Source organism: Magnolia sinica, chromosome 7, assembly GCF_029962835.1.
Source record: "Magnolia sinica isolate HGM2019 chromosome 7, MsV1, whole genome shotgun sequence".
Lineage (NCBI taxonomy): Eukaryota > Viridiplantae > Streptophyta > Magnoliopsida > Magnoliales > Magnoliaceae > Magnolia > Magnolia sinica.
Genome location: NC_080579.1, coordinates 14858993 through 14870804, shown reverse-complemented (window position 1 = coordinate 14870804; position 11812 = coordinate 14858993). Strand labels below are relative to the sequence as shown.

Sequence of the window (11812 nt, the reverse complement as noted above, 5' to 3'; positions counted from 1 at the left end):
TTTTTGTTGCAGTCTTCTAGACTTGTAGTTGTACTTGTATATATTAAATACATTAACGTAACTTTTCTACTATAATGCTCTAACTTAACTTGCCTACCATAAATGCATTATCTTCTTATTTGTTTTTAAATTTTTTACTTGTAGACTTGTAGTTGTATGGAAAAACTTTTTCTTATATATTTCGATATTTGTTCTTTAAATATTGATGCTTATGATTCTTTGTTATCTGATGTTGTTAATTAGTATTTAGGCTACCTAGTGATTTAACAATATACCCCTTGTTTAGGAATTTATATTGAACAAGTACAATCATTTGACTAAAAATACTTGTTCTTTATAGATTCCTAAATTGTCCCATTTTGGACAGTTTGGTACCATACTGTGTACTTAGGTTGTCCTCATTCAATTTACATGTAGTTAAAATTTCGGTAGTGTTTTCCTATATTTTATCCGGATATATGGTTCTTTATTAATTAGTTGGTTTCCATTACATGTGTAATGAATTATATATGAATGTGGCAACTAATTAGTATTGAATTTTATATATATCTGGAGAATATAGGGAGGTACTGCTGAAATTTCAGCTCGCATGTAAATTATATGGGGACAAGACATGGTATGTTATCGAATGAGATAAAGACAATTAGTACATCTAGATAGAGACAATTATGAAGATATGAGATATTTAGAGACAATTAGTAAATAAAATTTGAAACAATTATAGACAATTTATAGTTATGTATATGTATGTATCCCGGTAGATTTATTTATTAGGGGACTATTTGAGACACTTGTGTCTTGCAGTTTATAGAGGGGCCCGATATTATTTGTATTATATATTTATATATACGTATAAATGTGATTGACTGGTTACTTCAACCTATAAATCTCTGATCTTACCCTATCCTTATTATCTTTTAATTTTTATATGACTAGTGAAGAAAACCCAAGTACCTCTGGCCCTGACGCGTTAATCACATCTCTTTTTATCGTGGATGGAGAGAAATTAGAAAACAAGGTTGAAACAGCTTCAAGTTCGGTGAAAGGGAAAAAAATCAATGATATGAGAATTTTTTGATGAGATCATGCAACCAGATGGTTCAGTGAAGATTAGATACAAGTTTTGTAAAACTTTTTACAGCAAGCATTCTGGTTCTTCTACAACTCACTATTAGAGGCATTTTAATAAATGTGTGAAAAGACTAAGAACATTGAAGGGTAGAATCCAGCAACTGCTTTCATTTACTATTTATAAATATAACGACTCTCAAGCTACACTCTCTACATTTAAGTATGATTCAGAAAAGTTGAAAGAGTAGTTTGTGAGGTTGGTGATAATTAATAAGAAACCATTTAGTATGGTAGAAAGCAAAGTTTTCATGAAATTTTGTAAATTTTTAAATCCCAAATGTGAGAAGGTCTCTCGTATTACTATGAAAAGACTGCATAAAGATGTATACAATTGAGAAAGCAAACTTGAAAGCTCTTCTAGTATTCGTATCCAGAATAAGTTTGACTTCAGATATGTGGGCGACATCAAATTAAAGAAATATAATATGTTATTGACTGCACACTTAGTTGATGCAAATTGGAAACTATAAAAGGGGATTATAGACTTCCACTATGTTCCTCTTTCTCATACTGGTGTGGTACTGTCCGACTCCATTTACAATTGTCTTGTTGAGTGGGGCATTGAAAAGAAAATCTCTTCAATTACTTTAGATAATGCCTCTTCCAATGATACTTTGCTTTCTTTCTTATGTACTCAATTTAAGGCTGTTGAAAATTTATTATTCGAGGGTACAATATTCTAAGTCAGATGTTGTGCTCACATACTCAACTTGATTATGTAAGAAGGGCTGAAAGTAATTGATTCAACGATTGCCAACATACGAGATAACGTTAAATATATAAGGGGGTCATATTCAAGATTGAGTGCCTAGAATGATATAATCCAATGTTTGGATTTAAAATTTAAACAGCAGATGAAGTTGGATGTCTGCACGTACTGGAATTCAACTTATAAAATGTTGGATACGGCTTTAGAATTTAAACTTGCATTCCTTCAACTTGCGATGCTCGAAAAAATGTACACATATGTGCCTAGTGATGAAGACTGGAAGAAAGATGAATATGTTCATCACTTTCTCAAAGTTTTTTACGATTGCACGAAGATTTTTTTAGGAAATAAGTATTCTAAGGCAAATTAATTTCTTCTAGAAATTATTTTCATTATGGACGTACTAAAAAAATGTGTTGCTAAGGGTCTGAATTTTTTTACAAGCGATGACTATAGGAATGCATATAAAATTTGACAAGTATTAGGCTGAATGCCACTTGTTAATGGCCATTGCAGTTGTAATGGATCCATGATACAAGATGACAATGGTTAGATTTGCTTTCAGATTACTTTATTCTAGTTCCGAAAGAGTTTTAGCAGAAACAACCATTATTAATGCTGTAGTTGAAGAACTGTTCACTTCTTATGTTGGTAATTTGTACGAAACATCAAGTACAATAGGTACTTCTTAAACTATGGGTAGTACTTCTACTGTGGGTAAGCGACTTCATGACTTTATATATTTTTTAGATCAAGAAGAAATGGAGACGCATAAAACTGAATTCGAAGTGGAGAAGTATCTAAATGAGCCGGTCATAAGGCTACAAGAAGATGATTTTGATGTTTTGCAATGGTGAAAGTCGAGAGCTCATGAATACCCTAGACTTTTGGTGATGGCACAAGACATCAATTCTAATTTCGACCGTGACATCGAAATAAACTTTTAGCACTGGAAGCAGGATAGTTAGCAAGTATCGAATCTCACTCGCCTCGAATACAGTTGAAATACTGATATGTATGCGAGATTGGTTGCATCTAGTTTGGGACGGTAGCAGTTTTGATGTTGAAGAGTATGAGGAGGAGAATGGAAGTGAAGACGACGTCCAAAATGCATCTAAAACTGGTTGAAGGAATTTAAGCTTTAAAATTTTTGTTTAACATTTTATATTTTGTAATATATTTTCACGCTTTGGATTTGATGTTGAGGACCAACATGTAGTATGATTGTATCTAGAAGTTTAGGTGACATTCTTTTTTTTGTCTTAGTAATGTGGCATATGATATATTTTAGACTTAACATTATTGACATTTAATTTATATTTTTTAGCTAAAAATGTAATAAATTGACATGTGAACAAGCTTGACTCCACTCGACTCAAACCACTCGCTCAACTCGATAGCTTTGGCAAACAAGCTAAGCTTTAATGTTGAGCTCGAGTTCGAGCTTGCTTAAACTCGAGTATAGCACTAACGAGTCGAGCCAAGCTTGGACTACCTCGACTCGACTCACCTCGATGTGCAACCCTAGTGAGCTCCGCCATGGATGGTCGGTCAGGTTGGATTTAATGACTAAGATGTTTACTAACTCCCATTGTCATCATTGAGAACTGAATAGGAGATTTACTTGACTTTATCAATTTCTTCCTCTGTTGGGAGATCTCCAAAATTCTTCCTTAAACATCATGACATGAAATGATAATATGACGTCCACCTAATAGGAAGCTTCCATAGGGTTGAGTTCTGTGGCCTCATCATGATCTGTGAGGGTCATCCATCCCATTAATCAAATGCATTCTTTTATGGTGATCCATTAGTCTAAAAATAAGAACAATTTATGACTTAGGTGGGCCATACCACTGTTCACAACCCCAAGTGTAGGGTCACGATGTAGTAATAATTTTGGTGAGATCGAGGTCGAATCAACAGGGACTAATCTCATGAGTATTTTGAAAGCAACTAGAAGCAGAACTAGAAAAATATGTGAATCTAAATCTGAAATAAAAGGAAGTAATTTTGAGAGAGTTAATTAGAAACTTAAGAAATTCAAAGGTGGGAGTTAGGGTTTTCACGGATCCACTTGTAGCAATTAGGGTGATACTATGCTTGATACAAGGACACAACTGGAATCGGAGTCCTATCTTATCCAGTTGGAAGAAGAGACAGTCAGATCTCTAAACTTCTTATGAATCTAGTCATCAAAGAAGGAGAATTGAGAAGATCGGAAGGGATTCCGTCACCTAACCATGCCCATGGGATGATGACAAACAACAGGATTTACCAATCTATCAGTCTCAAAATAAAAAAGGATGATATTTAAAGCTATTGCAGATCTATTGTAATTGGTCACAACAAACCATTAACAACTGAAAATATTCCTTATAATCAAACTAGAATCAAAGAGAGTTCAACATAAACATGAATCAGAGCAATAAAAACATCCCATCATGCTACAAGCTTCACCTCTGAGCCCTAGCTAAGAGGTTTAGCCAACTATAGACATGATTGGATCTAAAATCCTAGAAGAAAACATGAAAAATTAAGGAGAAAGAGAAGAAAAATGCTTGGCGACAGCTCTTTACCCTTACACTTTGCTCCTCTAAACCCTAGATGATGCTTAGGAACATCCTAAGGAGTCCTATTTATAATTGTGGAACTCAACTTTTACACCTAGTCAGAAAATTTCAGAAACCACCTCAAATTTAGGCAGTTAGTTAAAATAGACTTCATTCTGCGTAGTTTTTCAAAATAGACTTCACTCTGCGCAATTTCACAAAATGACCCAGAGTTTTAGAATACTCTTTTTCAGGACGATTTCATGATTCCTTTTCTTCACTTCAAATCTTTGATTCTCTTCATTCCTCACTTAGTTTTCTTAGATCTTTAGCATGTGAATTCTTTAATCTTGGTCTCCTAAGATCCATCCCTTTCCTTGGTGATTCTTGAGGATCAAATCCATGCTTTCAGCACCGTTTTCAATCCAAGCTCTTAAATTCACCTTGTAATACAAACATGGGTAAAATAGAACATTAAGCATTATCATGTTCATAAAACCAAGATATAAATGGGGGATAATATGTAATATTTGACCCTCAACACAATTCCCAACCAGCATTTTGCTAGTCCCGAGCAAAGTATGCGAAAAATATTTCGAGAACTATAGGATAATTTCTACAAGTTCAAGTGATTTAAAATAAAACAATCTAGATAATAGAATTCTAAAATACATTAATGTTGTGCATTACCTTCTCCTAAATTCTAGCACTCGGTAAGTTTCATAATCACATTCAAAGCATTAATCCTCTAATTAGAACAATTCCAAACATTGAGTTCCATGGGTGTATAATGAAGTCTAGACTTATCACAATCAAAAGTTCAATTATTCACTTTCATGATAACATTGATAATTAAAAGAGTATTTAGGACAACTAAAACCTAAACCGAAACTTGCCTTGCAGTTCATTTTTTAATTTCCTATTTTATTCTTTCACCTTTTGATTTTTCCATCGATGACTTTCACGTTATATCAATCTTTTTAAAGACATTTAATAAGTGACCTTTTTAAAGATAACTATTTTTTAGCTGGGCATTTTTATTTTCAATTCTTCTCATTGAACATGATGGACAAATTCTCCAGGTTAGTTCCTTTCATGCTAAATAATCACCAAGTTAACAATTTAATGTTAACTGAAACTTTAATATGACTGGCAGATGTGGCATGTGAAATCATGACTCGATCAATGTTTAAAACTTCTACTCATGGATTAATAATTCGAACTTATCTTTGAAATCTTCAAGTAACCTAATTTAAGAGATATAAATCATCAACATTAAGCATCTTCTAATTCTAATTTTAAAGTTTTTTGTACTTTTTCACAATTTTTACTCAAGGACTAAGAAAACAACTAATTAGTTTACCTAATCCCCCATCCCCAACCTAAAATCTACATTGTTCTTAATATAAAAGAAATAAACATCTAATGCAAGAGAGGCAACGAAAAAGAAAAGGGGAGTGGTGGAAAGATAGTACCTGAAGAAGGAATTTTAAGGCTTTTCCAATGATCTCAGTACGAAGATGGGTTAACACATAAGACTCAAACAGATAAGAAGCAAACTATCCTAAAACATCGAAAAGCAAACTATCATAAATAGTGAAAAACAGTAAACCTAAATACACGTTCGTCAGACCAGGAGGTCAATCCTGCTAAACAGGATCATTCAGAGGTATGGACATGTTCTCTGAATCAAATTTTTTAACAAATGGCTTTAAACGATGTCCATTCACTTTGAAATCATTGCTATTGTTTGGATTCCGAATCTCGACGGCCCCATGAGGATAAACATTAGTAACAGTGAAAGGGCTGGTCCAACGAGATCTGAGTTTACTCGGAAAGATATGTAATTAAGAATTGTACAAAAGGACCTTCTGACCTGGTGTGAATGATTTCTGAAGAATGTATTGGTCATGAAATACCTTCATTCTGTCCTTGTAAATTCTCGAGTTCTCGTATGCACCATTCCAGATTTCTTCAAGTTTATTCAATTGAAGTTTGCACAGCGAGCTAGCTTTGTTCAAATTAAAGTTCAGATTTTTAATCACCCAATAGGCCTTATGTTCCAACTCCACAGGTAAGTGGCAAGCTTTCGCATAGACAAGTATAAAGGGAGACATTCCAATAAGAGTCTTAAATGTTGTATGGTAAGCCCATAAAGTATCGGTCAAGCGGATTGACCAATCCTTACGGTCAGGGTTAATTATTTTTTTCAGTATGTGTTTAATTTTTCTATTGAAAATCTTAGCTTGCTCACTTGTTTGTGAGTGGTTTAGAGTACTCACTTTGTGAGAGATGCTATATTTCTTCATTAAATTTACGAATGGCCTATTGGAAAAGTGTGATCCTCCATCACTAATGATGTCTCGAGGCGTTCTGAATCGGAAAGGATGTTTTCTTTTAAGAATTTAATGACGATTTGATGGTCATTGTTCCGGCATGGGATCGCTTCGACTCATTTAGTGATATAGTTTACTGCTAGTAAAATATATAAATTTCCAAAGGATTAGGGAAATGGTCCCATAAAATCGATACCCCAGTAATCAAATGCTTCTATGATAAGAATGAGGTTTAAAGACATCATATTTCTATGGGACAATGCTCTCAATTTCTGACAACGCTCACAAGCTTTGCAAAACTCATGAGTATCCCTGAGCATAGTAGACCATTAAAGGCCACACTGTAGAATTTTGGCCGTGGTCCTTTTAGCCAAAAAGTGACCACTACAGGCCTGAGAGTGATAAAAGGAGATGACACTTTGGTGTTCATTGTGAGGCACACATCTCCTTAAGATTTGGTCCGGGCAATATTTGAATAAAATGGACCATACCAGAAGAATTTGTGTACCTTGACAAAGAATTTCCTTTTATCTTGCGCAGTCCAATATGTCGGTGTGGAACTTATGGTAAGATAATTACCAAATCCACGAACCAAGGTGATTAAGAGACTTTAAATAATTGTTCGTTAGGAAACATGTCATTTGTATGTGTCGTCTCAAGGGAATCAAAGAGATCAAGGCAGGAAAGGTGGTCAGCCACTACATTTGTTACTCCCTTTTTATCTTTTATTTCTAAATCAAATCCTGGAGTAGAATGATCCATCTTATCAAGCGGGGCTTAACATCATTCTTAGAAATAAGATACTTGAGTGCCGCATGATCCGTGTAGATGATGATCTTAGATCCAATCAGGTAGGACTTAAATTTGTCTGAAGTGAATACTACGATTAAAAGTTCCTTTTCAGTAGTAGTGTGATTCACTTGGGCATGATTTAAAGTTCTACTTACATATTGTATAATATAGGGCCTCTTATCTTTTCTCTGACCTAATACCGCCCTAAGAGCATAGTCGGACGCATCGCACATAAGTTTAAAAGGGATGCTCCAATCGGGTGGCTGCATGATAGGTGCGGTTGTTAACATGCCCTTGAGCTTAGAAAAAGCTTCCTGTCATTACTCAGTCTACTCGTATGATACATCCTTTTGAAGTAGATTGCATAAAGGATGAGAGAGGTGACTAAAGTCCTTTATGAATCTTCTGTAAAATCCGACGTGTCCTAAGAAGGATCGCACGTCGCGTATGTTCTTGGGTGGAGGTAAGTTAGAGATAAGATCAATCTTAGCCTTATATACCTCAATTCCTTTGGAAGAAATGATATGTCCCAAGATAATTCCCTTACGAACCATGAAATGACACTTTTTCCAATTTAGTACCAAGTTCTTTTCCTCACATCGCTTCAGCACACATTTAAGATTCTCCAAACAATCACTGAAGGATGGACCAAAAATAGAGAAATCGCTCATGAAGACCTCTATATATTGTCCCACCATGTCAGAAAAAATACTCATCATGTATTGCTGAAAAGTGGCGGGGGCATTACATAGTCTGAATGGTATCCTTCGGTAAACAAGGTGCCAAAGGGACATGTGAATATGGTCTTTTCTTGATCTTCAAGGGCTATCTCTATCTGGTTGTAGCCTGAATACCCATCGAGGAAGTAATAGTATGAGTGACTAGCTAGCCTTTTTAAAATTTGATCAATGAAAGGTAAAGGAAAATAGTCATTCCTCGTGATGGTATTCAATTTCCTGTAGTCAATACACATTCTCCAACCCGTAGTAACTCTAGTTGGCACGAGTTCATTGTTGGCATTGGCTGCTATATAGGGCTGAAAGTCGGGCGGGTTGGGTTGAGTTGGTGCTCAACCCTAACCCAACCCAAGGTTCCTATGCCTCAACCCTTACCCAACCCAACCTAACCTTGGGTTGGGAATTCTCAACCCAAGCCTAACCCAAGCAGGCTCGGTCGGGTTGATTGGGTTGGTCGGGTATACATGTTAATATTTTCGTAATTACATTAGTTTATTATATTTTAATATAGGATTTATTTTTTGTATTTATGATTTTATTAATTATATATGTGATTATTTGTCATAAAGTGCTTCATTTTTTTTCTTGAAAAAAACAAGCTAAAATATAGGACAACTACTCCTTTAAAAGTCATGTAGCATAGTAAGCAATCTATTTGGGAGAGAGAAATCCGACATATCTTGTTAGCTTGAGTCATTGGAAATGATGTGAATAAATGAGACCCGACATCACTAGTGTGCCTTCGACACAAACGATCCACACTCAATTATAATTTATAAGTAACTTATATATTGATCGGGTTCGGGTTGGGTCGGGCAACCCGAAACCAACCCAAGTTTTATCGGGTTGGGGTTTGTATAGCCCAAGCTTGAGATCAGACCCGATATATCTTGCCCGAGCCCAACCCAATGTCGGGTCGGTCACGGGTCGGTCGGGTTGAGCCTGCCCAACTTTCAGCCCTACTACTTAGTGATTCCGAATTTCTTAGGAACCACCTGAGTTGGATTCACCCATGATACCCACTTCGAATAGCTTAAGAACTTCGGCCTTAACCGCTTCCTTCATGTTTGGATTTAATATATGTTGTGGTTGTCGTGAAGTCTTAACATTATCCTTTAGATAAATGCGGTGAGTACAAATCGAAGGGTCAATTCCCTTGAGATCCGCAATCGACCATCCAAGGGCTCCTTTGTGCTCAATGAGAGTAGAGATAAGCATACTCTCTTGTTCTGACTCAAGGTGGGAAGAAATCACCACCGGATATGTCCCATTCTGACCTAAATAGACATATTTCAATTCAAAGGGCAAAGGTTTCAGGTCAAGCTTCGGTGCCTTGAGGTTAAACGGTAGAGACACTACATTAGTTTGGGATAATTCTTCAAATTGTGGCCTCCACCGGTTAACTTCAAGTACTGGCATAGTATCCAGCATGGTTCCTATCTCCCTAATCATATTATATTCTAAATTATGGGAGTGAGCCAGACATATCTCTAGAGAGTCAGAGGATAAGGTCAGAAGTGTTCTATCTTCCACGAAAGGATCAATCAATTAACATTGTGGGCATCGTCATCATTCTCTACTTGTTTGCTCATGTTGAAAAAAATATTGAGCTCCAATGTCATATTCCTAAAAAATAAATTCATGACTCAATTTCTACAATTAATGATTGCATTTGACGTGACAAGGAATGAGCGACTAAGAATGACAAAAATTTAAGTGCTCATACCCAGATGGGTTGAGTATCCAAGATGATAAAATCTACTGGGTAGTAGAAATTGTCAATATGGACCAACACATTCTCTATTACCCCTCTCGGTACACGAACTAAGCGATCAGCAAGCTGTAATGTGGTCCGGGTGAGTTTTAATTCACCCAGACCCAGTTATTCATAGACCGAGTATGAGATCATATTTATGCTCATTCCTAAGTCAAGAAGTACGTGCTCAATCCGATAATTCCCAATTACACAAGCAATGGTTGAGCTACTAGGATCTTTGTACTTTTGTCACACATCTTGCTTTAGGATGACACTCACTTTTTCTATTAAAAAGATTTTCTTTTAAATATTTTGCCGTCTTTTGGTCGTAAATAAGTCTTTCAGAAATTTAGCATATGAAGGTATTTGTTCAACGACATCCAGTAGTGGAATGTTGATCTTCACTTGTTTCAGCACCTCTAGAATGTCCTGAGAGTTAAAAAAAGGTTTTGTTACAATCAACCGTTAGGGAAATGGAGCAATCGGCTTGCCTTGAGGTTCCGGTTCTAACTTATGTGGAGTGTTGCTAGGTCTATCAGTTTCATCTATTTCTGAGTCCTAAGACTTTTTAGCCCTGATCGGAATAGATTTGTCAATTTTTTTCCAACTCATAAGAGTGGTGATAGACTTTGCTTGCTCCATTTAATTTGAAGAGCTTGGGTCACTGACTTCATATTGCTGTTTTGGATTAGGAAGAGGTTCAGCTGGAAGGTTTCCCTTTTCCCCAATCACATTTTTTGTCTCAAGCCCTTATATGGTCTTTCTGAGGTCTTGAAAGGCTTGTAACATACCCTGATTGAAACGCTCTTGATTTTGAAGATGCTTAAGAACTGGATCCTCTTGAGATTTCCCTTGATTTAGAATTTGATTAGGGAATCCTTAAGGAGTAGCAGTTTGTCATTCCTCAAACTGAAATTTAGATGATTTCTCTAACTAGGATTGTATGTATTTGAAGTGAAAGGTATTTGATAATTATTTACGGCATTAGATTGCTCATTCAGTACCTCTTGAAAAGCAGGTATTGTTGGACAATTTTCAGTTGTGTAAATGTTGCAAGCAAAAATACCACAAACAATTTCCGTAGCTATATCCTTCTTTAGTTCCATGACCTTAAGTTTTTTTGTGAGATTAGCCACTTTATCATTTATATCATCATATTCTTTCAGAAGATAAATTTCGCCCCTCGCCTTTTATATAGTAGGCCTAGAAGTGGTGCTTGATTTTGGGTAGATGTCCCATGATTGTGTGTTTTCAGCAAGCTTGTTAAAATAATCCCATACATCATCGACCTTTTTGTTCTTGAATTCCCTATTGCATATTGTCTCGACCATTTAGCGCATGGAAGAAGTCAGCCCATTGTTAAAAAAACTTGTTATTTGCCAAGTTTCAAAACCATGTTGTGGGCATGAATTGACAAGATCCTTGAACTGCTCCCAACATTGGAAGAATGTTTTATCTTTCTTTTGGGCAAAGTTCATGATCAATTTTCTAATGGTGTTCGTTTTATAATATGGGAAACATTTCTTTATGAACTCCCTTATCATGTCGTTCAATCTGCCAATAGATCGTAGACGTAATAAATGCAACCACATCTTAACTTTCTTTTTTAAGGAGAAGGGAAAGAGTTTCAGCCCAACCGTGTCCTTAGACACGTTCGGAAAATATAGAGTGGCTATGATCTCATTAAACTCTTTCATGTGTAAATATGGATTTTCAGATTCAAGTCCATGGAATTTTGGAAGGAGTTGGATCACCCCTAGCTTGATATCCATATGTCCTGTATTTTCTGAAAAAACCAT

At 35.7% G+C, this 11812-nt stretch overlaps 1 non-coding gene across 1 annotated transcript; it reads left to right on the top strand.

Annotated features, from left to right (window-relative positions):
* Positions 1–11402: 11402 nt before the first annotated feature.
* On the top strand, positions 11403–11509 carry LOC131252341 (small nucleolar RNA R71). The gene has a single exon (XR_009174368.1). It is a non-coding gene; the product is annotated as a small nucleolar RNA R71 (small nucleolar RNA).
* The last annotated feature ends 303 nt before the right edge of the window (positions 11510–11812 follow it).